Source organism: Stigmatopora nigra, chromosome 12 (genome assembly GCF_051989575.1).
Source record: "Stigmatopora nigra isolate UIUO_SnigA chromosome 12, RoL_Snig_1.1, whole genome shotgun sequence".
Taxonomy (NCBI): Eukaryota; Metazoa; Chordata; class Actinopteri; order Syngnathiformes; family Syngnathidae; genus Stigmatopora; species Stigmatopora nigra.
This window is the reverse complement of record NC_135519.1, coordinates 9,148,447-9,175,046: the sequence shown is the minus strand read 5'-3', so window position 1 is coordinate 9,175,046 and position 26,600 is coordinate 9,148,447. Positions and strand designations below refer to the sequence as shown.

Below are 26,600 nucleotides of genomic sequence, written 5' to 3'. Positions count from 1 at the left end.
CATCTGTTGTAATTTACTGGAGCCAGTGTGAGTGTTTGGATGCCCATAACGGTAGCAAGTAAGCTGATGCCTTAAGTAACATGTTATGTCTAGGCTCTTATCAAATATTCAAGATTCCACGCTTGTCTACATTTTTTGACATTTCCTTTTGCACCGTTTTTTTTAATTATTTTTTTTTAAGTGGGAGAAGTTTATGCCAGAAAGTTTATGCCAACTGTATTAAGAGTGAAATTGGGGAATTCAGATTCTTCAGATTGGCTATTTATAGATAGGGTTACAAACGAAGTAATGACTGATATACATTAATTAATCACATGTGAAAGGACCTCCATTTCAGATCCATTTACTGACCAGGCCTTTCAGTCAATAAATTGTCTGTATTAAAACAAAAATCTATCATGACAGTAATAGCCAAAATAGAAATATTAAACCCAATGCTTGAATAACTCATGGGAACTGGTGTAACTTTTGATGTATTAGTGGCTTTTGGTTATGGAACAGCGCCAACACAGCCAGCAGTTTCTGTTTTACTGAGCTATAAAGTGTGTTTTATAAGATTACACCTTTTAAATCTTTATTATATAACCACTTTTTTATTTTATTTTAAATGGCAGCCGGCAACCAACCCTCCACCAATTCACCCAATAAGCACCTTATTAGTTAGAGTGAATTAACAGAATGACTGAAACATCTGTCCACACACGTCCACTTATGTGGAGTTTGCATGTTCACCCCGGGCCTGTGTGGGTTTCCTCCGGGTACCCCAGTTTCCCCCAGAATCCAAAAACATGCATGGTAGGCTGATTGGAAACTCTAATGTGCCCCTAGGTATGGGTGAGAGCATGAATGGTTGCCCCCCGACACTAGTGAGGATAAAGCAGTTCAGAAAATGAATGAATGAGTTATTGAACATTACCCTTTTTGGAACATTCTGATACGGTCACTGACGCGCTCATTAGTTTCACCTTTTAAAACATTTGAACTAATTTACTCATTAATCATCAGAAGACAGAGGTGGCTTAATAATTCACGTTCATCTTTGAGGTTTAGGGGACACACTCATTGGTAATTTCCCAGGATGCAGCGCGAGGGCTTTGAGCGTTTGCTCTTACTGAAATGGTCCACGCTACAGGGGGTACATGTTTACTGACAGCCCCACGGAGGGCTGCGAACAATCACCTGCTGCCGCACACCCCTTTAGGGTCCATGCTGTTACATTAATGCATGGGGCTGTATCTCATTATTCATAGCTGTTTGACTGCAGGGGGTGGAGCAAGAAGAAGGTGGGTATGCTACTGAGATGGAGCCACTCCAGTTGCCAATAGAAACTGGACCATCTTAAGCATTCCATGTGGGTTTTCATTCTAACCTATCAAGAGGACACCTTTTCACCAATCTGGTGTCCTACAAGTGCAACCAGTGGACTGCAGACAGGTGCCTCTTGTTTTCTACAGAAATCTCATTGGTCAAAGTGTTTATGCTGGATTGGTTGGAACAACGACCTGAACCCACAGTGGCCCTTGAGGGCCGGTTTGGCCACCCTAAAGCACTTGAGTTTTGCATCATGCAAGATGTGAATCATTTACTTGGCACCAAAATACTACTTATGACCATAGAGAGAGCCAGACAAAATTGTAATATGCCCTTTTCGTCTCCTAATTACCTTCAATTTGTGGGGACTTTGGCCAGGACATGGAAGTGGTCTTTCGAGACAGCACTTACAATACAAAGTTTGTTATGACTCCAAGTCTATAAAACAATAATTGCATTCTGCACTGCCTCAGAGATAATGAAGGGCATTCGTTTGAAAGACAGAAAAGTTTGTTTTCAGCTGTTCTGAATTTTTTCTTTCTTTTCGGACAATCATTTCCTTGCATCTGGAAAGGCCCCAAAGTGCCATGAAAGCTTAATAAGTCTGTCCACCGCTACTGTAGCGCCACTCCAATTGAATGCCATTGCCAGTATTGTGTGCACCCACACTGAGCCCTAAGCAGTATTTGCAAACATGGAGAAGAATCTCTCTCCTTTGTAGAGGGATTTAAATTATTTATAACTTTTGACACTGCAAGTGAAATGCATGGAAACTGTGTAACACCTACAATTCCTCAAAAGGTGGAGATAGGAAATAGAAATCACAGTCGTACGCCGGAAATGTCCATTGGAAAAATTCATTCATTCATTTTCTGAACCGCTTATACTCAAGAATTGCGGGGGGTTCTGGAGCCAACTATGGAGACGAAGCAGGGGTCAACCTGAATCAGTGGCCACCCAATCGCAGGGCGCAAGGAGACGGACAACCATTCACACACACACACACACACACAAATTTGAATGTTCAAATAGTCCACCAACCTCATTTTCCGGATGTGAGACGAAACCGGTGTACCGGGAGAAAATCCATGCAAGCCCGAGGATAACATGCAAATGTATCATCCATTCCTTGATCTGAAATCACAGACAAGCAATTACTGATCTCAACTAAATAATTTAATCAAATGCATTATAATACAATATCAGGTGTTACCAAATATGTGCGTCATAATGTAGATCTGAGCCCCAAAGCAAATCTTTATAAAGCTTTAAAGGGCAGCTTTAATAGCCCCATGTGAGAAAAAGAACTGGGTAGAACACTGCTTGAAAACAAGACTTTAATAGAGGCAAAAACAGCCTTCTGAAATAAGAATGCTGTATAAGTGAATATTTTAACATGGTAATTGATTTTACCTGTTTCAGTCTTTTTTATGGTTTTCTACTGAAGGTGATTGCCTATAAAAAGCTTTCCTTATAGTGTCAAAAATAAATAAAGAATGAAGCATGAAAGACAATTTCATTTAACGGTTGCTCTTGTCGCATAATCTCTCGAGTTAAAATATAAAAGAAGATATTTCAATTTTTGTGCATGTCATTATTACATTTTTGAAATGAAAGTAGTAAAATATGCTTTTTGGCTGAAACAAAAATGATCAGTGACTGTAAAAACTCTTTCGGACGTGCTAACCACTCGCCCACTGGGCCGCCCGAGTGGATAAATATCTCCCTCAGCAACAATCGATGTCCCCTGATGTCATAAATACATTTTAACCCTAAGAATTGAATGCATTAGCTCTGTGTGGATGTGGCTGAGAATTTGCGATGCAAGCTATGACAAATAGCCATCGGCAGTCCCTTAATCGTACTATGTGCGAGTATCTGCCAGATCATCAATACTTTGCTACTTGGGTTCTCCAAAAATCACACAACATTAAAGGTTTCATGAAGGCTTTCCTGCCTGAAGGGATCTCAAACAGCTCTTCATTTTATCGATGCAATTAGCTTCAGAATGTTATTTTGAATTACAAAAACTGTGTGGTAACCTCAATCTCAGTCTGCTTTGTGTGTGTGGCTCCAGTTTTTTTACCTAGTTCTACAATGCCTTGTGTGTCTTATGTCTGTCTTACTACCGCAACAAATAAATTTCCCAAATATGGGACGAAATAAAGTTCGAATCTCATGTAACAGGTGACGTTTGTACGAATCACAAAACCCTTCCTTGGAATATGTATGTATTTAATAAATGTGTAAAAATATATACCATATTATATTCTCGTGACCTAGTTCATCTAACTGTTAAATCCTGTGTGAAGCAGAAAATTCCTGCACGGTTTCACTCCCGAGTGTAATTGGAAGATTCATTTCTGGATAAGAGAAACATTTTGGGATTTTCACACCGTGGAAAATAGTCACATTCTATAAATCTGCTTGAGAATTTCACCCGTGGTGATGTGATGAAAAGGGATCAGATTAGCAGTCAGATTTAAAAAAGGATTACAAAACTCTTGCTTGGACACGTGTTGAAAATAAGTCTCTCAGAACTGGTCATCATAATTAAAAAAAAATAAAAATATGGATGAGACCCTTGCTGTTTTGTTTGTCATTCTATAAAACTAATCAGACTAATCAGTAGCAAGGTACATCGGCATTCTTGTCTATTTGTAATGGTTTTCCAATTTCTTGCTTGATATAACACATTGTTTCATACTTATTCTTTCAAAGGTCACTTGTTTTTTCTGACTGTTTACTGCTATGAAAAGAAAAAACTCTCAGGTTTGGATGTGATAAGGAAAATGGAGTTGTCCTCCCAGAGTGTATAGCTCTACTCAAGAGCTATTGTTTAGGATAGGATCAATTGCAATCCTCGTTGCCCTCAGCCTTCTTGCTCCACTGTGACATGAGCTTAGTCTTTCATAGAAGACAAGTGTCTTTCCAGGATAAGCCTCTGAGTGGAGAAATGGGGGTGAGGAGAAGGGGCGTATTTCTTGGCAAATGTTAATTCAAGAATGCGTCTGTAACATGGCCAAGAATCACTTTTGTTGCTTGCTTGTTAACAAAAAAAGCAGGTTTTGATAGAAATCTATCACAAGAAAATATCATTCAAGTCAAATTTTTAATTAATATGATCATAAATAGCAGAAGTCAAGTGATATCATGATACACTATACTACTACTATCATTATTTACTGTGAAAGACACACTATACTACTACTATCATTAGACTCATGGGAGACTTTGCTGACAAGCTTTTCACGCCTAGAATGAAACATGAGCACATCTCACTTTTTTTTTGATGAGTCACATGACTAACATTGCAAAAAAGACACCTAGAATAAGGACATACCTATTTTTTAATATGTACTTGGAGCTTTTGTGCCTTTCCAATTTACCACTCTTGTATTCCTTCTGTTTTACACAACCACAAATAGTAATTGTCTAATTTTTCATCAAATGTAACAAATAAATCACGTATGCCGAGTTTAGATGTTTCTTTTCAAACTGTTTCTACTCTCTTTATTCAATAATTGCTAAATCAACATTATGAAATGAATTAATTACATCTTCAACAAAATCTTTTCTTGTTTGCTGTTGCTGTAAACTGCAATTAGTCCAGATTAAATTGAAAATCCATTAAACCATGAGCAAATGGTAACCACACAACCTTTCTAAAAGGAAACAATTTCATTTGCATGTAGACAAATTTACATCTCAAATGTTCTTGATCCTTGGGTTGTTTTGAAAAATGTCCCACAATGTACATCTTTATGTTAGACTATTTTCCATCAATACTATGTAATGCTAAAACCTAGTTATTTCTAGTAACACATTAAATTGTATCGTATCTTTCTATTTTGAGGGACCCAAGGACACTTAATAACTCACGAGGCTTATTAAAATTTACATATTTGTGAGTGTCTGTATTCCTGTCACTAACTGTACGCTTTGGTGAGCAGATGGTGTTTGAGGAGTTTGATAAAAATGTCAAGGGAATCTGCATCACAGATTTTTATGGAGAGAGTAGAGCGTGCCAACGTTGTGCTTTCACTACTCAGAACTGTGTCAATATATGTTCGGAGATTCCTGATTGAGACGGAGAACAGGCCACAGTACCTTTCATAACTTTATTAGGGAAAAAGTATGTGCCCGTAGTTATTTGGGATAGGTTCCAGCACCACCTGCGACCCTTTCGAGGATAAGCTGTTCAGAAAGTGAATGAATGAATTATTGCTAGCAGACGTCCATTTGAATTTGGAATATTGGCAGCAAATTTATACAGGTTTTATAATCAGGTTCCCAACAATATGCAAATATAATTTGACTAGAATGCATATTCAGAAGCCTGCCAATGTGCATATCCAGATATCCGGATTATCATTTTAGGAGCAAACAAAGTGTTTCAGACAGAGGTGTAATGTTCTCGTGGTCACTAAAAATAAACTGTAACACCTGTATAGTATTATGCAATCCATAAAAAAATGGAAAAGCAGTAACGATTACCAAACGGAGGCCAGTAATGTTCGATTTATCTCGACAGCTCTTACACGCTTCTGAAAAATTGAGACTAAACCATAGCAAAATTGGTGTATCGGAGTCTTTATTGTATTTGGCAGCAGTGTAATGTGTGGGTTTTTCTGTTAGCACCATATTTTTGTCAAGCAGGCCGACTTAAGTCAGTGTGACAAGATCTATTTGTTATGTTATTAGTGTCAAATCAAATTCTACCCCATTTTATTCAGGGTTGATATCTATCCATTAAAGAGCTGGGGTAAAAAAAAATGCATCCATATGTTAATGTTATTGTTTCCCTCAATACATCATTCTTTGGGTTAAGACTTTATTTGCCTAAAGCTTTCATAAGTATTCAATTTATTCCCTGAGAGAAATAGATGTCAAACTCCAATTCCATTAGGATTATTCATAAAACTGTTTTAAAATGGTTGGCATATACAATGCCTTTTTAAAGAATTAAATTAGGTGTTTCTCTCTTCTTAAAATGCACACTTGCATAAGTATGGTTTCACTGTTTACATCTGATTTGTTCAAATGAGCCAAGTCTAATATTCATCAACGCAATTGAGGTTTTGATTTGTGATTTTTGGGTGGGTTAGAAAAGCATAGGAAACAATAAAAGAAAGCGCATTGCTTAGGAAATGATATAAATTTGATTCCAAATGAGCTCATCTCTACTAATGTTCATCTAAAATATTAAACACTGAAAGTTCAGTAGTTGTATGTATTATTTGTACTATTTCAGGTCTTAATTTGTATTGATAACCAGTCATTCTTTTTTCCATTTTTTCTTTTTTAGCTCAGGGTCAGCTCTTGTTGTCTCCAGTTTTTTCTATACATCGTTTTTTTTATATATATATATTATTTTGGTAGGAGGGTGCACAGCATTACATTTTCTTCCAAGCAAGGGGCAAATGTGTAATGTGCATTAGCTCCAGGCTACTCTTGGAAGAACCCCCCTCCTCTTGTAACAATTTTTATTGAGCTGAAAATGTAGCCGCTCCCGGTGGTGATGTTTCTTTTTCCTGAGCCGTCACCTCTTTTTTTTAAGTTGCAGTGAATCACACTTCAAACCTCTCATAGCGACATTAAAAAAATTTAAAAAATGAGAATCCTCTTTAGCACCGATATCTTGGAGTTATACAGCTGCGAGCTGTTCTGTAAATCAGCCTTCAAAGGTTACAGGAGCTTTGAGAAACTATGGGAATCCTCAAGGCTAAAGATTTGACAGTGTTAATAAAATATTAGTGTCCAAGAAATCACTGTATCTGCAATATCTGTAAGATTCACTGGCTGTGGGGTGTCTTATCCAAATTGAATGGTTTAGTTTAATCCACAAACTATGTGATATATTGTTGTAGGTACTTACATATTTTTATTAAGAAAAAAAATCAAGTGAGGCATTAGAAAAGATGTGGAAAATCCCAGTACAGTAATTCCTCGTTTAGCATGGCAGATAGGTTCAAAATCTGCCGTAATAGGTTAATATTCACAATGTAGGAACTGTTTTTATGGTGTATATTTAATATTATTTGGACTTTTAAAACCTTCCCAATACTAATATTTAACTCACCCATTACAATACTTGACTATTCCTGCACTAACAAGAACGATTGTTTAAAAATTACAATTTAAATATTAAAATTAAAAAAAAAAGATTGGACTGTACTTTGTTCTGTTGATATTGGTATCCAAGGTGCTGTTGTTATTTCGGAAACTTATGAGATGTAACAACCATCTTTGTTGTCTTACTAAATTTTCCTAATTTTAGCCCGATACTTGCTGATAGAGTCAATAGTGGACTCATTTGCTCCTTCTCGTTCTCACTAATAGAATCTGGACTACCAAAGGTAGACATTGACGGGTAATACACTCTCCAATTGGAACTGGATTTTTCCCGCATTTCATATTTGTACTACTGTTGCTACACTACAATAATGTTGTATATACTTTATATCCACGCTACAATGCATCACACCCAACTCTCCAAATGCTTCCGAATGATATTTTTATAAACACCAATTGGCTACATGTATATACATGTTACTAAATGGACTCAAGGCTGTAATATGCAATATACAAGAAAATTTCGGCTCTAATGACAAAAGTACCTTGGTACTGTGAAACCCAAAGAAATACCTTCTATATTAAAACTCAGATGATAAAGGAGGAGTTTTATAGCAAGTGTCAGGCACCTTTCCAAAACATGATTAGACGTAAGGTATGACTTAATGTGAATGCAGCAGAGTACAGGATTAAACTTTTTTTTTTAAAGTAATGGTGCATAAAGAGGCCAAGTTCTTGCTGAAAGTGCCATCTGCAATCTGCCTTATTTATTTTCAATCACGATGATGCTTCGGCACACATTTACTTGGTAGCTGTGCTACAAGACCCAGTGATAATGTTAGAATTACAATGTGCCACCTCTACTTGACAGTAAATAAATAGATTTATACTTTATCCAACCCCTTTCCCCTACACCCACCCTTTGCTATAGTGCTTGAGTGGTTTCTACTACTGGCGACAAATTCCTTGTGCCTTTTTGCAACATATACTTTGGTTACAAATACAATTCTTAATCTGATTTCTTAGACAGTCCAAAATGAAAAAGTATTACTTACCAAATGGAATCAAAACTTAATCTAGTGGATATATGAAATGATCTTGCAAAGTTGAATGTGAAATTAGATTACCAGACTTCAGTGGCTGTTAATGAATGAATACATGCCTAAAAGCATGTTCGGGTTTTAGCAGATCAAAAGAAGGGTCCTAGTTTGATGAAAGTTAAACTGTCGGTTGTGGATGAGCCAACCAAGAGGGAAACCATGAAACTATTGCCAGGGATTCTCAAAGAGCATGGGATATTTTAAATGTTGGTTCAAATTAAATGATCAAAAGTTAAGAAAAAGAATGCAAGGGTCTTTTAGATTTGGGGCAATGGCTAACGGAAAGCCGAGTCCAATTACTGGTGCAATTATATTGCTGAGAGTGTAAGTAAGGTCAACGTCATACTGTATATTGTACTATAGCAACACTAATATTAGTATTCGGTTAAGAAAATGAATGTAGGAATGAATTAACATACAACATGCCGGCCGGGGGCTTGCTTGCTTTCTTGCGCGTTTACTCGTATGGTTCTCACAAAACATGAGTGGTTCAATCAAGGAAAGTCTTTGAACACCCATTAATTTATTTCCCTCATTAGTCAAAGGACTCCCACATTGTGTTCAAGTGTGTTTATCGGTCAAGGTGAGGACTTCCTCCTTACGATAGCATCTTTGATGCATATGACCTGGAATTTACTCTGAAAGCAAAGCGAGTGTCAAACTCCAGTTTGCAATGTCAAGGTCAAACTCATTGGAATGAGTTAAAGAAAATGGGCCATTTCAGATAAACTTGGGAGTTTTATAAATGTTCATGTGGCGTACCTTAACATAAAAATCATTTCCAGCTGTACATTCTGATGAGATTCGATACAATAGATAACTAAAGACTCCCTTTGTATTAATGCCATGTACAAATCTATATACACTTATATCAATTAAAAGAGAATCTCATGTGACTTTGGGCAATAGGCCTGTTCACAGACGTGTGGTTTGATGTGCAAATAGTACTTTTTTGTATATTTTATTATATTATTTCTTATTATATTATATATTTTATATATGAATACACGTGTATATATAATATTATACGGTATGATATTATTTATTATTATTATACTATGTTATTATTTATTATTATAATACATATTATATCATTATATTATAGGTTATATTAAAATGAATTATTATACTATTTATTATAGTATTTATAATTATTCTATACATTATATTATTATAGTAGTATTTATTATTATACTATTATATATTATATTTATGTTTTATTTTTATCATTTTTATTTGTCTTCCATTTGCAGATATAGATTTAATCTAATCTAAATCTGCAAATGGAGGACAAATAACCTCAAAATGGGGTATCTGGGTTGTCTTGTCACTATTGTCACTAGACCATAATCCAAACCTTGCAACATAAATATGCTGAAATTGCTATGTTTCTCCAAAGATTAACTACAAAGTGTGGGTGGGTGGCCACCATTATGCTGCCGACTTTGAACAACAGGAAACAACACAAGAAACTAAATACTCCATCTGGATTTGGAATCGGCAAAGGAACACTTACATGTATTAAATATTCATGGGATGCGGCTTTCCATAACTATCCAAATGTATCCGTCATCAATCTTTGCTTGAATCAGATGAGTGTCGAATATCTCTGTGGAAAAATGAGGAACTCAGCTTGATACGATTCCAACTGAAAAGTAGAGGGAAAAAAAAAGCACAAATCAATAACATTGCTCATTTTTCAGATGAATTTAGAATTAGAAGTGACTGGCAAAAAAACAGAGTTTGACCACTAGAAGAGGTCAAACAAGCAAACAATCTGTCTCCTTTTATTTCTTTGTCATTTTAACAATCTAATGGTGATGTAGTTTCTTTTAGGAGTCAAAATAGACAACATGTTCCAGTTCATTTCATTCCATGATAAATAACAATACACCCAATAAGCACGTTGAATACAAATGAATGACTTTATCCTCTATTTTTGTTCGGGTTATTTGAAGGCAAGAGAGATTTTTTAAAAACAATGGTACACCTGCTGGTCAGTGTACTCTGAAAAGCATACAAAGAACAGAAGGTAAACTCTGCACAACCTATTGATCAGCATTGGGCAAAACCAAAGTGTAATTTGGGTTACATTGTGTTGTTATGCAGAAGAAGTAGTAGGTCGAAGCAGGGTGAAAGTAGCAAAATGTCATTTCCCAAGCATTCGTTTGGCCTCTGGGAGAGAAGTGAGAAGAAAGCCAATGTGGGTATCCTCTACCACCTGCTGTGCGCTGTCCAGTGACTCCCAAATAGCCCCCCGCCCCCCTTACTCTCCATGAAAAGTGACGGCCAGTGGAGATGACAGGTGCCAAGACCGCACCGCATAGGATCCAGCAGGACGAGGCAGAGATGTTTTTTTTTCTTCCCCAAAGTCACCACACCTGTGCATGACTGTTCTACCGTTCCAAAATGTAAGTTAAGGTGATTATTTTTAATCTGACAGGTAATACATCATCCAGGAGCCAGCCTGTGGAATTGTGCTTTCAGCAAAATAATGACAGGCTTGATGACAGTCACATCAGAATAATAGCAAGGTGTTAATGTAAGACTGAATGGGTGACTAATTATACCTTGAAGAGTGTCCTTGACAGAAAAGATGGAGAAGCTGACAAGTTGTAAGAGGAATATTTGGGCTTTATTTTTCCTTAATCTTCAACGGAATTTGTTAGTCAGCAAAAATTGCTAGGTCATATCTGCTTTATGAATGGAGAGCATGGGTCAAGGTGGAAGCTATTATTTTTCATGGGAGAATTTAGTGATGCGAACATTTTTTGGAATATTGCCACTAAATGCAGGTAAAACTCAAGATAAGAATAAGGTGGAATATATTGTCTATTTTTTCCCCAAATGAATTGTAGACTCAAACCAATTAATTCACAGTAGGAAACTGTCAAAATATGACATATTTATCTCATTCCTTACAAATACCTACTTACACCTCATTTGCTCTTGTAGAATTGTCACCATGAACATCAACCGTTCTTTTGATTATGTGGTTTGTGGCTGCTAATTAGCTTCTCACTGTGCAGTATGTCTACACAATGTTCTAAAAGTATCTACTGAGTTTTGCTCAACTTTGGGAACCTACGTGTGCATGCTTCAAGAAAATTTTTGATAACTTGGTTCTCTAATTCATGACCATTGGTGGAAAGCCCCAGCCTGGATTTACTGGATAAGATGGACACGATTGATTGGACAGGAAATATCACACAAATAAATAAAGAGAGTGAGAGAGAGAGTGCGAGAGAAAGACTGCATATTTAATTTTACTGTGAAAAAGTAGTCACTCATAATTGAATCAGATCACAAACTAATGGTGGTGGCTGCTCAACCCAAAATGTGTTCCCTATGAGCTTTTTAACTTTATAGCAGTTTACTCAAAAATAACATTCAAATCTTGGAGGCTAACTTGGTGTTAAAAATACTCCTCATTCATTAAAGCTGAGAATCTCTGGGCCCTTTTTTGGGTGATGTGTTAATACATAAGTCAGTCTTTAGTTGCCATAGAAACACAGCAGTACCCTCGTGTCAGTTTGATGTATATAAATTGACAATCAATGTATACGGAGATCTTGCAAAGTCGAAGAAAACTAGTGGTAGTATGAAATTAGTTTAGTTGGTGTTTTAGTCTACTCTGACAATAATAGCATCTTTGTGAAATAACCGCCCATCTCCTTGCATTATTTAACTCTAATAAATTTGTAAAAGTATCAAAAAACCTGCAAAATGATGATATGAAGAGAGGACATAGTAAGTCTCAAGTTTCATTCATTTATTTCCTGAACTGTTTCGTGCCACAAGGATCACTGAGGCCCTGAAATAATCTAAAAACGTACATTACCGCGATCACTTGCAATTATCACAGAATGCTCCGCAGAGTCAGCAACACAAGTGAAGTCCAAGCAATCAGCCTTACTGGGGTTCACTAATAACCTCTTTAATGGACCGTGTAAAAGGTGTCTTTCACACCGAACTTTGTATCATCAGAAACAGATGGAGCTTTTAGAAACACAAGCTGAACTTTTCAAAACTATTGGTGGACAAGAATTAATAAACCGTTGTTTCGCTAAACAATTTAATATTTGCATAATCTTAGAGAACATGCCAAAAGCTATTTGACTATTAATTTATATTCCAGTCTTTTCCCAGAAAATGTGTTGCAAATGATCAATTTAGTCAGTGACAGCTAAAACTGAAATAATGTATTGTTTTATTTCGTTGGAGTAGTTTTCTTGTATTGTTTTTCTGCTAATTTAATTGCAGTTGGAATTTCTCCAAGCAAGTCTTTGGATCCCAGCAATGTCAAACTAACTTTCCACGAAATGTTGATGAACATACAAAATGTACCCCCAATGTTTGTTCTTGCAGGATCTGAAAATGTCAAATCATACCATTGAAAGATGAACATTTGTAGATACTTTAAACTGTTCAACTATCAGATAAAATCATGTGCTCTCATTTTGTTTCTTCACTCTGATCTTTTAAGAACTGAGACTATATCTGTCCACTGATGTTTTATCAAAATCTTTCACTAATTTGAATAAAGTCACTCAAACTGAACATTGATCGAGCGCTTGCATTCCCTCTACAAGTCTTCATATATACCGTGAATTGTTAAACCAGATTAGCATAAACCATGACTTCATAATTCTAATGTTGACATGTATAATGAAGCAAACAAAGATGCATAATCCATTCTAATATGTAGCCTGACCATGGACATGTTCTCAATCACCAAACAGCGCCAGTGCAGAACGAATACAATGGCGCCGACAAGTAACGTCAGTCTGTTCCTGTCTTGCCACACGTGTTTGGAAACATTAAAAGATGCAGATATGTTTTGTTTATGCTGTTTATGAGCACACTCGGAGATGGACACGAGTGTCACCACTGCAAAAATATTGAGCCCAATTACTGGCAACCGCCAAGGAGAAACAATACACGGCATAGAGAGTCAAATCAGTGAGGGACAAGTTCTCCCTTTCACTCACTTTGATGTAAATATTGAGATCCACCAGTGTCTCAGATGAAATACTCTAAAAATATCATCAATAACTGCTTACTGCATGCCAAGCTGCTTATCAGATGCTGTTATAGTCTGTTTGCAAAGGCTGATATGATAATTTGATGATTTGTTTAGACAATGGATTATCATTTCAAAATACTAAACATAAACACACACCACAACTAAAAGAAAAAACATATTCAAGGTTTGTTGTCAGTTTGAAGTATGCTCTTTTTCAGATAGCAGATTTGTTTAGGCATTTGCTGACATTACTAACAAGTGTCAAAATCTAATGGTACATTCAGGGAGGGTAAATCCAGGGTTTGTTTATGTAGTTCCGCTTACAGTCAACTTTCACAGAAAAAAAATCTGTAAGCACTACAATTTGTATGCCTATTGGGTATTCCATTGCAAATTTAACATATTTAACACTTCTTAATCACAAATCTACACTAGGTTGGACAAGTGAACCAAGTGAAATGGAAGAAAAAAATTGTGTTTAGCTAAGAATCATCACTCGTGGCCCCTTGGAATGGGCGAGAACGTAAATGGGGCTGGCAGTTGACAGAAATATTTCAACACTTTAACACTGCATTATAGCTCTGCACATCAACTTCTGTCTGTTTTCGACTCTCACTGGATGAGTTTCATATTTAAAATATCTGCTGCCATGTGGCCCAATTAGGAAATGGGTCATGGCAGTGGAGAAAAATGGAATTGAATATCTTCAGATGAGATTCCAACCTCTTTTAAAATGGATTTTACTAAGACATCTGCCAATGCTTGAGTGATTAGCACGTCGGCCTCACGGCTCTGGGGTTGCTGGGTTCAAATCCAGGTCAGTACACCTGTGTAGAGTTTGGATTTTCTCCCCGGGCCTGTGAGGGTTTTCTCCGGGTAATCTCTATAGATTACACAGACCACGTATGAACCACTGAAAACCATTTAGCACCTTTGGTACAATCTTGTGATCATCTTTTCAATATGCTGTTCATTATTGTGCATGGTGTCTTAGATTGTCTGGTAATATTTAGGAGTGTTGAAACCCAAAGATGAACTGAGTTCCTCTGCCGTAACAGTATTTCCATCCTAATCTATTCTTCATTTTATTCTCTAGTCCTCCATTTGTGTATTTTCCCTCTTTTCCCTAAAGTTGTTCTTAAACTGCTCTTTGCCGGACCAATTATATCGTGATTGACGCCAACAATGACTCAGGCTCAAGTCCGTAAGGGCCACAGAGCTGTTTCAGATTCTTCAAGAAGAAAAAAAAACCAAGAGAAAGCAGTAAATTTGTTCATAATGAAGGGGAAATACTAAGGAGGTAATACTTAAAAGAAGTTAATGTGACAAAACTGATGATGGAACCTGTTCGGGTGTAAAATGAAGACAAGACGCCTTTACTAGCAGCAGAAGGCAGAATAAAAGACCATTGAATATCCTCCACATGTACAGAAATACAGCAGCTGCTCCTTCACAAGAAAACAGCCCACATTTAGTAGCTTGCAGCAAGAAACGGACTTTATACTTTATACATATACATTGTTCGAGCCTTCTCTTTTTTACTGTTGCCTTCCAAAACAGATGGCAATGTCTGGAATAATTACCACGATCATATACATGAATGATTACACGACCAACAGAAAGTTACCTACAAGTGATGTCCTCTATGTTACGTATCGTTTCCAATGCTACTTTCCTCACGGTCATGTTGTCTGTTGTGAGGCGAGATGAGGTAAACAGAAGAATGATGGCAATGGAACGTGTGCAAATTAATGTGAAATGGGATATCTGTGCATCCTCACTATCTATAATTGGACAAGTAATTCATTAGCACATGTCTTTGCCTTCACCTTCTTGTTGGTCAGACTGTCGGACTAATGGGGAGATAGCAGGGATGATGAAATGGGACAATGGAAGGTCAAGCTCTTGTCGTGTTTTACTGTGGACTTTGAAGAAAGAGTGTAAAAATGTTTGTCTGTCATTGATAAATGCAGTAAAGTCTGTCACCTCTGCGATCACATTACTTGCATGGATAATTGCAACACATTATCAACTATAAATTCACATAAAAGTGGAAAAAAACTGCTTACAATATACCTTGAACTATGCGTACGTACATGATCTCAATTTGTCCAGCCTATTTTTTGATCAGATTTTCATTCCTGTCTATTAGCTGGTGTAATTAAAGATGTATTCCTTTGTCTTGATGCTCATTGTAAATATGATTATATTCATCCAGTGCTTAACAAATACTACCTGTTTGATTTTTTTATCTAGGGCTATATTTCATATTTAGGGCTGCTTTGTTTCACATTGTTTCAATTTATGACAACAATGTGTGTTAGCTTGCAAAATACATTTGATTTAGTGCAAAGTTATTTGACTGTTTGGCACAAATCAGAGTTGAAATCCACCCCGCAGTGGCTCTTAAGATGGAAGAATTACACCCTGCCGGGCTTCTTGTCCAGCATCTTCACTGTCAAAGCTTTTGCTAATCCTGAAAGTGAACCAATGTCTATCACAGCTGTCGAAACCCAATAGCTTTTTTGAGTGAAGGGTTTTAAAAATTGCTATTCGGGGAAATTCAGCATAACACGTCAACCAGACCTTGGAATGGGCTTCAGTTCACCGTTGACTCTAATAATGGTGGAGAATACAAATGGATGGATGTCAACAATGTACTGGTGGATCTGTTGCAACCTTCACAGCATGAATACTTTTTGGTGGAATCTCAAATGGAAACATACCATTTAATACTTTCATCTACAGAGAAGGCAATTTAGTAGAGGTGAAACAAAGCCAACTAACCTGGAAACTGAATTTCAAGACTAACAGAGCAATGCATCATCTTGAATTATGAGCGTATGAAACATATTGCACTTATCCAAATTTTACTATTCTTCATCTAGATCTATTTTATGCGTTTCCATGGTAACCCAATGTACAGATATTGCTGGTTGAAGGCGATTTCGAGGCGAGTTGCAACTAGATAATATAAGAAGAAAACCTCAAGTCGTGCATGTGTCATTGAGGGCATGTGTATAGTGTTTAAAGATCAGTTGGTGGCAGTTGAAGATGAGAGATGAGAGAAAACTGTCGCTCAGTCAATTCCAAGTCAAACCAAGCTACTTTCCTTAGATGTCAGTGCTTACCATTCAGCATTTTTTTTTTGAATCTGGCTTATTTTTTTTATGTAGCAGCTGATCAAAGCCAAACCCTTGCTCTCTTTTTGTCAGCTGTGCAAATTGAATCTCAGGGTATAACTAGCAAATATTTGTTGACAAGCAGTCCAAGGATAGGGGAAAAAAAATTAATTTGTCGAAAAAGTTAAAATCTGCTAACAAACTGCTTTAAAGACAAATTTAAATATGTGCAAAGAAACACTTTTGACTGCAAACTGACAGTAAACATACTGAAAGGACTATTCTATGTAATAGCATTTTATGTGCTTCATATGAAACTGTATCTTGCAGAATTGAATATCCCTCGCGTCCTTGCAAAACTGTCCTTAATAAACAAGTCAATTTTTGTTGATTTTAATTCTTTGCTTTCGGATGTACATTTTATATAGAGCATTTGTGTCTTTATATTTAGTCCAGCAATTGTCTGTTAATGCTATTGTTTTGTTTTATTGTGTCTCGTGCAACGTTAATCCGTCCGATTGCTAAATCTCTGCCTTTGTCCTGATGAATTTCTGACAGTTTTTAAATCTGGATATTTTTCCCCCCATTCAGTATGGTTTTATTTTTCTTCTCTGTCTACTTAGCTTCTGTCCTTCCATCAAGCCGACAGAAGCGGGACTGTTAATCTAAACACGCCGTCTCTTTATTGCACTCTAATAAGTACAGAGTAGATGCATGGCTGCCTCCATCGCAATGAGAACCTCAATTCCATTACCTCAAGGTTGTTAGTTCACGAATTCACCCTTGCACCCCTGTACACATACTAACTTTTCTTTTCTTCCCAGTTGAAGCTGAAAAAAAACTATCTGCATTTGGATTGTTACCTGTGAAAACATGAAATGATATATTTTTTCTCCCCATCACAATTACAAGCTGATAAAATATTAACTATTGCTGCACAGTCTTCAACGTTTTTAGGTTACATACTTTAGGAAGTGGAGTCAAAATTGCAGCAGAAACAATTCATGGTCATCCCCCGGAAATATGTTTTTAAAATGATGTGCTTGTAAAGATAACGTGTGCACATTCATTTTGGATTGTGAATTGTTAGGGTGAATAATATACTATGTTGCAAGTGGAATACAATATGGAAATACTGAAACCTAAAAAAAAAAACACTACATTGCATGATTCTGGAATAATACCATGCTATAAATGTCGATACAGTTCGCCTGACAGTGCCAAAAAATAACAAATTGTCCCATTAGGCACACTAAGAAACATGTTTGGACCCTTTTGTTGACGTAGTGGCAGAGATTTTGATAGCAATAAAAGACAAAAATAAGATTTTGTCCTCATGACGTTCTCTCTTTTTTACATAACACTTTAAACTACGTAATCTAAATACAATCATAAAATATCCCACTGTTAACACATGAATGTGCTCGATGCAGCCCCAGGCAATCTAACTTCAGTCTTCCTGCTGTCATGGACATAAGTTGAAGGCCCAGTAACATTTGGAGAGCTCATTTGCACTGTGTGGCACATGACATTACCGTTGACTCTAATCTTGCAAGGCTGGCCCACATGGACTAGCTTGTTAAAATCTGCCATAAATAAGTCCTCGGACTGATATTCTTGCCTCTGGGGAGCCCAGAGTGGCTAACAAGCACATTAGGCATGTCAGCTATTGGTGCACATTGTTTACAGCCCTACAACTGGCTCGCACGCACAATAACTTTTTGAACTAAAACAAAAGTCACAGTTAAAAGAATTATATATTTGTGCCTATATAATATACAGAAGAATTTTTAAAGTCAAGATGCCCAGTAGTTGTAGTAATAGATCAATTCGTAGTTCAAAGAAATGATTCTTGGGAAAATGTGGGGAGCCACTACTTCCACAGATCAAGAGTAGACAGGTGAGGTGATTCAGATTAGGGCGTATCCAGAAAAACCCTTGGTGAGGTCATATGGTGAGATATGAGAGAAAGGCAGCTTGACTAATGTTACAGTGCATTCTGTTTATAGACAAAAGAAAAATAAAGTTTTAATTGTTTGTCTATTATGTATCTCCAGCACCCCCCACGACGGAGGATAAAGCGGTTCAGAAAATGAGACGAGACATTTAAACTATTATTATTATTACCCAGTCCCAGCTTTCAGAAAACAATTAATTTAACAAGCAAGAACAGTCGAACTATAATATTGACCATTACAACAATAAACCAGAAAAGGTTTGGGATATGTCTAAAAAAAAAAAGTCAGAGTTATCCAGTTTTGCATGACTGTAAAGCATAAAAAACAGGCACAAATGTCAAGTTATGTAAGAGTACTCACTGTCTTAATTTGAAAGAAAATACCAAATAACTGTAGAGGAATACAACCAAAACAAACCATTTGGCTGATTAAGTCAAATTCTCTGTTATCACAAGCAACAGCTTCATTTCTTATTCAGAATTGTCCCTCCTATCTTCCATCTTTACACCACTCATCTTTATTGCACTGATCTGATTACAGTTTGCATTTCCAATTAATCTCACAGCAAGAGAGAGGCAAACAAGGAAGGGAAAGCTGATTCCTCGATAAGGCTTGAAATGTGCCTTGATTGTAAATGAAGGGGAAACGAGCTGGCCGCGTGAAGAAAAAAAAAATACGCCAGGAGAGGGATGCTTCAGTCCACAACATGGGGGGAGGAGCACATCTGGAGACATTTCAAGCGCCTTGAGGCTTTTACTAAAGATGAGATCTACTCTATGGCAGTAACATTTAGTAGAAAAAAAGTGAGAGTGTTCGGGAAAACAAAAACAAAAAAAGAGCAAGATGCCGACACTTAGCAGCTGTTGTCTCTACAGTCATAAAATTTAATAGAGATACAGCATACCCACAAAATATCCAGGCTTCTCAATCAATTAATTATTCAGCCAAGAAATGGACCCAAACCCTTTATCACCCCCAACCATCACATAAAAGTCAGCTAGTCAGCAACACCTAAATTGAATTTTGCAGGGCAAGAGTGGAAACAAGGACTTTTTCCTTCCACTTTCCATCCAGTGAATATACTGTACATCTTTGAAAATTAGGTAGTAATTCCATAAATTCTTGGGAATGGCTTAAAATGTCAACTCAAAGTCAAATGATCAACTGCAATCCAAAATAGATGCTTCAGAAATTGCCTCCTTGTTGGGCCAGCACTTAAAAACAACTCAGTCATGGTGTGAAACAATAAAAGGCAAAGGGAAGTAAAGGGCAAATCGTTCCGTGTGGGCATGACCTGTTGTGGATATGGGAGGTTCTTTTTGGATAGTACATTTGAATGCAGTTAATTGGAAATGTTGATTGATTTGATGGCAGGAGGGGAAGGGTGGGACATCAAGTGTGCACTCATCTGTGAAGGAGTCCAAAAGGTAGGTCAATATTTTCCTCCTTACAGGGTAGCTTTGATTATTCTAACATTAAAAGGAAGGGCTCTGCCTCACTTTTGTGTTTGACTTCCAAAATGACATTACGCATTGCATAAGTCATGCTCATCAATGTTATATAATATGATAACTTCAATTTATCAGAAATATATTTTACTTAAATCATTTCAGGCACTGTTTATCAGCACAACAGCAATCAAGCTAGTGAACCTATTTATTCTATTCACTATGTATAAATATATTTACCTGTGTTTTAATTTGTAGATTCGCCAAAATAAATGTAAGTGTAAATTATGGAGGACAAGTGGTTACTTTTTTTTGTTTTTTTATAAAATGTACTACTATTACAAACCCCGTTTTGCAATTTTCAGTTATTTATCGAGAGGTATCAACATTTTCAACCCTATTTTAAGTCAAATTTGGTGAACAGATATGGCAGGGCACAAATAAAAGGTTTTATCTATGGGAAAGTCTAAATGCATTCAAGAACAGTTTTTTTTATCATTGTGAAAAGTAGAATCCATGAAAAATGATGGGTATTCCCAGGACTAAAATAGAAAATACAGTACTCTACAGCTACAGTATGTAATAAATCAAAAATGGAATTTATATTTGTGACTGAATACTTGAGTTGGTGCTAGAACCCATAGAATTTCCTCTATGGGGTTGGTTTAAAGATAACATAAGATACTCCAATCTTATCTTAACTGTAAAAAAGACAAAAACAAATCACTATTCTAGCAAGTTTCCTGTAGGTCTTCTTGGTAAAGTTTAGAGAGGAAGAACAATGTCAACCTTTACCAGACGCTATACGAGACAAACGGAGTCCTTGCTCTAAACAGAAATAACCTCTGACCTCTTCTGTTGTGAACGGGTGGACGAAAATCCCCACAGGCAAAAATCATAGTCTTTTCTATCAATAAGAAGCTGTTTTAGTCGAGTGAGATGGAGAGAACAGCTCAACATATTCTTCACTTTTATACCCCTGTGGGTGTACCACCACATGAGTGTCTTGCTACTCAAATAGTCTCCGTTACTCATGACTTCTACATGATTTCTGTCTGCTACTTCATTACAAGGGGCAGAGCAATACTATTCCTAAAGGAGACTTCTGTGGACTTCTGTGGAAAAAGCCCTGGATAACAAGTATGACAAGTTTCAGTATGTCTCAGAGATTGAAGCGATAAATGTGCGGAAGTACTGAATTTAAGACAATCAGTCATCTTCTCCTCTGCTTTTCTTCCATTTTCCTTTCAAGGAAACATCGGCAGCTCAGATCATTTCAGAGGAAGAAGACACATCAAGGTGGTATGCGTGAGTGAAGCCATGTTATCCACCGCCAGCAGCATCCAAGGAGAGTTCCCACCCCGACGGTAAATGAAATATTCATTCTTGATTCGGATATATCGAGCAGGAACACAGTGAAAGTCTCGTGTAGCACAGAGACAAAATGCTTCAAGAGGAATACACAATTATCTTTGAAATGTCCATATTTTTATTGAATATTTATACTATTTGATAGTATTATTCAACTTCATTAATGTTATATAATGGAGATATGCTGAGTTTAAAAAAAAAGTTTTCCTTTCCCTCTCATTTCTTACTTTTTAGACATTTAGAGTCTAAGGTTGATGTCAATTTAATGACTTAAGCTTATGTTGTACTTGACTGGATTTCCTCAGCTAATTATGGTCGTCACAAAAACATTCACTCTCACGTTATAGCGGCTATAAACAAGCCAGCCTCCTCTGTGCCTCCCTATAAATTGTGCAAAAAACCCATAATATAAGTTTTGCTGTTTTCGCTCTCACCACTAAAGGCCCAGAAATTAGTATAAGATTAAATGTAGTTATCGTATGAAAATAATAATCTTGTTGCCTGTTTGTGTTGTAGATTCTTAAAACATCTGAATACAGAACATTTAGGAATAACTGTTTTAATAAATGATTAATATGACTTTGTAATAATTAATTAAATGTCTTCTGTAGTTTTGAGAGAACAACATCTGTCCCCACAATGGACAAGTGAGGTTAAAGTGCTTGGTTGCTCTGTTGTGCTTATTAGAAAATCAAAACACTAAGCACAACCGAAGGAAAAAAGAAAATGAATGTTGGAAAACAAGTATGATGATCTTTTAAAATTGCTTTCAACAATCTTTGGCCGGCTCACTGATTAGAGAGAAGTAATGGAGGCCATTCGCCACTATGGTCCTGCAGCTACCCGCTGCAAGGTCTGTCGGCTGGGACTTTCTTGTGGCTGGTTGTCATAGCGACCGGGGATGGTAGGGGCTTTTTGTTTCCACTTTCATCTTTTTTTTTTTTCAATATCCATACAGCACAGAATAGGTAGTCCTGTATTTTGTGGAGATGGTGCTTGATAGTCACCCTTATTGGTCTGTCCAGCTGCTCTGCTCATCTCTTTGCCTGAGGGTGATGCCTTCCCACTCACTGTTCTCTCTCTCCTCTTCCTATTCCTATTCACATCCATTTTTCTTTCATCACAAATTCATTAACTACACATACTGCTTAAGCTCGTGTGACCTGCAGTCCTTTTTTTTTCATATCACGTGAAATATGTCCAGAGAATTATGCACAGTAACAAATATTTTTTTCTAAATGCAGTTTATAAGAACCAATTGTGACACCTACTGGATATATTTAGAACTGTCGGACTGTTAGGCAACTACAAAAAGGTTCTTGAAAAGAAAAAAAAGATAATAATTTTGAAAATATTATTAATTTATTTATTAATTTACCCAACAGCTTATCCTCAAAAAGGTTGGCAGGGGGTGCTGGAAACTAACAGATGGGCAGCAACCATGGAACACCCTTAAGCGGTCATACATATACACATTTATATAATAAAAATCAAAACGTAATACACAGAAGACACTGATATTAACCAATTTGTAGCCAACAATGTCTTCCAGATGAAATTAAACTAGTTTTTCTAGAAAGAATTAAAAAAAACACTGATTACCAACCTTGTCACAGATTTGAGGCTAAATTGATACAATAAGCACTTTTCCCCCATGTGCTTCAATAATGAAATCATACTTACAAACCATATTTATTTCCCATCTATCAGGCACATAATGTTTACATAATATCATCAAGTCCACATTGTTGAGCAGCTGTTGGCCCAATTTGCATATTTTATTTTCAACATCTTGCTGTGTTTAGTCTACTTTTCTCCACACAGAAGCTCCTTTCAAAGGAATCACAATATTATACTTATTTTGTTTTGTTTTTATGAAATCTCATTTGTATTTTGTGTGTGTGTGTCTATGATAAGAGGTCTCTAAACTGCTGGCATAAATCTATAGACAATTAACTGTGAGTTATGTCTTCGTTGGTTCAGTTACATTGAAGAACAAGCCCTTTCATGTTCTCATCTTCTCGCCGTCTTTCATTCATCTCTGCCATCTGTCGGCCAGTTAACCTGCTGGACTTAAGCCAAAAGATGCACAAGGCATACCGATGAGGAATGGATGCTGCTGAGAGAGTATGATGGGCCCACTCTGGCAGCTTAATCTTATTCGTGACAGGTCAGTGTCTTGGAGAAACCCCACAATCAATGCTCTGTCACCAGCAGCCTAAATATCATGAGCGCCGACATCTCTCATCTCCACGTCTGGCTAAATCCAGATTGATTGCAGCACTTTCATACTTTGTTCGAGTAGGGAATACTGTCTTGCTTTGAAAAGTGATATTGTAGTATCTCAAAATAATAACCCACTATCATGCCTCACATTTATAAGATCGAGGGTTAAATCCCAAGTGGGCTAAGACTTTCTCCCCTAGAATGCATGGGTTTTCTCCGGGTGCTCCAGTTTCTTCCCATATCCCCAAAACATGCATACAAGGCTGGTTAAACACTCAAAATTGGACAATGGCTGTCTCTGTGCAAGATAGACAGAATCTGTATCTGATTTGCTGTAATGTTATACACTCAAATGGTCAGTACAGAAAGAGTATGGCATCTATGTTGACATTTAAGAGAACTAGAGAAAAGGTGAGACTGCTTTTCACGGCAAGAATAATGGTGTCAAAGGCAACTCTGATAGTTATTTCCATTACTCGCTCGACACAGAATGCATGAAGGACATCAGGGAATAGTCATAACAAAAAGAGAAATACAAATGTGTAGCTTGGTGGTATTGATCGATAGGATGTTCTCCTTTCTAAACTACAACAATAAACATTTGGAATACATGGCATTTCACATTTATCTATACCTACACCCATTTTATGACAATAAAAGAATTGTATCATTGATTTTAGGTGTTCATTCCAAAATAAAGGCAATGTCTTACCGCTTTTGCATTTCAATGAAGAGATCAACTTGATGGATGGCTGGAAATAGCAGAGGTATAATCCATCGGCTTGTTGTTGCATATTAATCTGCTCACATTTTAAGAACACTAACTACTAAATATTGCTCAACTGCAACCTATGACAGAAAATCCACATAATTCCAGTTCATCTGATACAGGGGTGGGAAAACATGTACTTGTGGGTACAAGTTTTTGTTGCAACTGATCCTGCAAAGATAGTTTGACCAATGAGATTTCTGCAGCAAACAAGAAGCACCTGGCTGCAATCCACTGATTACACTTGCACCAGATTGGTTAAAAACTGGCCTCTCTATAGGTTGGAATGAAAACCCTTTGTGGAATTGTTTGCCCACCCCTAATGCCATGTATTTTGTATGACTGGACATATATTCTATATCAGGAATTTTTTGCAAAACTATTAACCAGGCATATATTGTAGAACAAGGGTGTCAAACTCGGTGTGATTTGCAGGCTGCATTAACATCAACGCCATTTCATGTGGGCCATACCATTTTAGATGTAATATTTATATATTTTTTTAAATTGGATTAAAATCACTAAATCACAGGTGTCAAAGTGGCGGCCCGGGGGCCAAGTCTGGCCCGCCACATCATTTTGTGTGGCCCGGGAAAATAAAGAGTGCTGATTTTCTGTTTTAGGATCAAATTAAAATAAAGAGTATAGATTTTTATCAAATTTCATAATTTTCCCTCTTTTAAATCAATAATTGTCATTTTTAATCAATAATTGTCATTTTTAATCAATTTATTTGTTTTCAGTTCAAAATTCATTATGTAATATCTAAAAATATATTTAAAATAAACATTGTTTTAGATCTATAAAAACTGAATATTCACTATTCAATATTTACTTTCTCGGGCCGCACAAAATGATGCAGCGGGCCAGATTTTGGCCCCCGGGCTGCCACTTTGACACCTGTGTTGTAGAGTTTAAGAATTTGGCTTTGGAATTTTGTTTTGAATCCTCAAAGCTTGCTTACAAGCTCTACTACTGTGCCAGCATAAAAATAAAAAAACTTCTTGCTAGTTTGTAATCTTTCAAAAAGTAGCCCACATGACACAATTTGTCTCCCCCTCCTAGATGACTTCATTAGTGGTCCGGAAACAAACTGACGTTTTTTTTTCTTGCTTTCAAACTTTTCTAGACTAACCTACTGTCACCCCCCATCAAAACAGTGACGGCATAAACTTATAGAAAACAAAGATGAGAACACACATTATTGCCACAAGCAATAAAAGTAAACTCCGTTATTATAATGGTTAGTCATAAGATAAACATTCCTGTCTGAGACCATTTCCAAGGTACTAAACGCCTACAATCCTTAGATTGTAGCCAGCAGGTACAAAAAATGTTATCCTCAAACATCCCCCACATTGGAGCAACACTTCTGGACAAACACAATAATATTCAAAGATAAAGACATATTTTGCAAACCCGGATATGCCAAGCCTCCCACACTTTCTCTCCATCACTCACATACCTACCCTCATAAAAACCACACACATGCACTATAACAGGAGTGGCGAACAAGTTAGACACAATGAGTCAACATTTTAAACTGAAAGTCAAAGAGCCAAACCAGAAAAAAAATACATTCTGCCAAATTATTTTTTAAATTAGTAAAATAATGAAGGAAATAATCTCCACATTCAATTTTTGCATCTTGATTTTGAAAGTATGCAGTTATTTGTGTCATGTCCGGTTGAGAAGTTGTGAATGTTCCAAACAATATCCAAGGTCTCTCAAAATTCCTGATCTGATAAGCTATCAAAAGTTAATGTTGCGCGTAAGCAAAGCAATATTGTCAAAACTTCATAGAGTACACCATGTAACAATGACTTTTGATTGAAGATGTATTTTTATAGTAGTAGAGTCACTATTATTAGGAAATATGAGATTCAACAGGATGCAGTGATGTCACTTTCTCTGCTTAAATCATCTTGGCTCTGGTTCAGCTTGGCTTAGCGCATCCAAGCGTAAGATAATATTCTTTTGCGTTCCCCTTGAATGTTAAGCCTTGATTTCATGCTGGGAAGTCTAATTTCAATTTGGAAGAGTCATTTTCCTTTTTATGGATCTCATTAAAAAAAACTGAGTCAGATGAAGAAGGTGTAAATGGTTATGAGCCTTATTTTGTTTTTCGAAAAAAAATCTCATCTCATAATAATACTATTCATTTATCCTCACAATGGTCATAGGGGGTGCTGGA

The 26,600-nt window shown here is 36.7% G+C and overlaps 1 long non-coding RNA gene across 2 annotated transcripts in view; it reads right to left on the bottom strand.

Moving 5' to 3' along the window:
* Positions 1-24,563, bottom strand: part of LOC144205472 (uncharacterized) — a 30,262-nt gene extending 5,699 nt beyond the window's left edge. The window contains exons 1-3 of one of the 2 annotated variants that reach the window (XR_013328101.1): positions 24,350-24,563; positions 10,003-10,134; positions 2,351-2,445 (exon numbers count right to left, since the gene is read on the bottom strand). This is a non-coding gene — a long non-coding RNA (uncharacterized LOC144205472). Of the gene's footprint in view, positions 1-2,350; positions 2,446-10,002; positions 10,135-24,349 lie in introns of those variants that run through there. The other variant, XR_013328102.1, reaches the window with a different exon arrangement.
* Between the last annotated feature and the right edge of the window lie 2,037 nt (positions 24,564-26,600).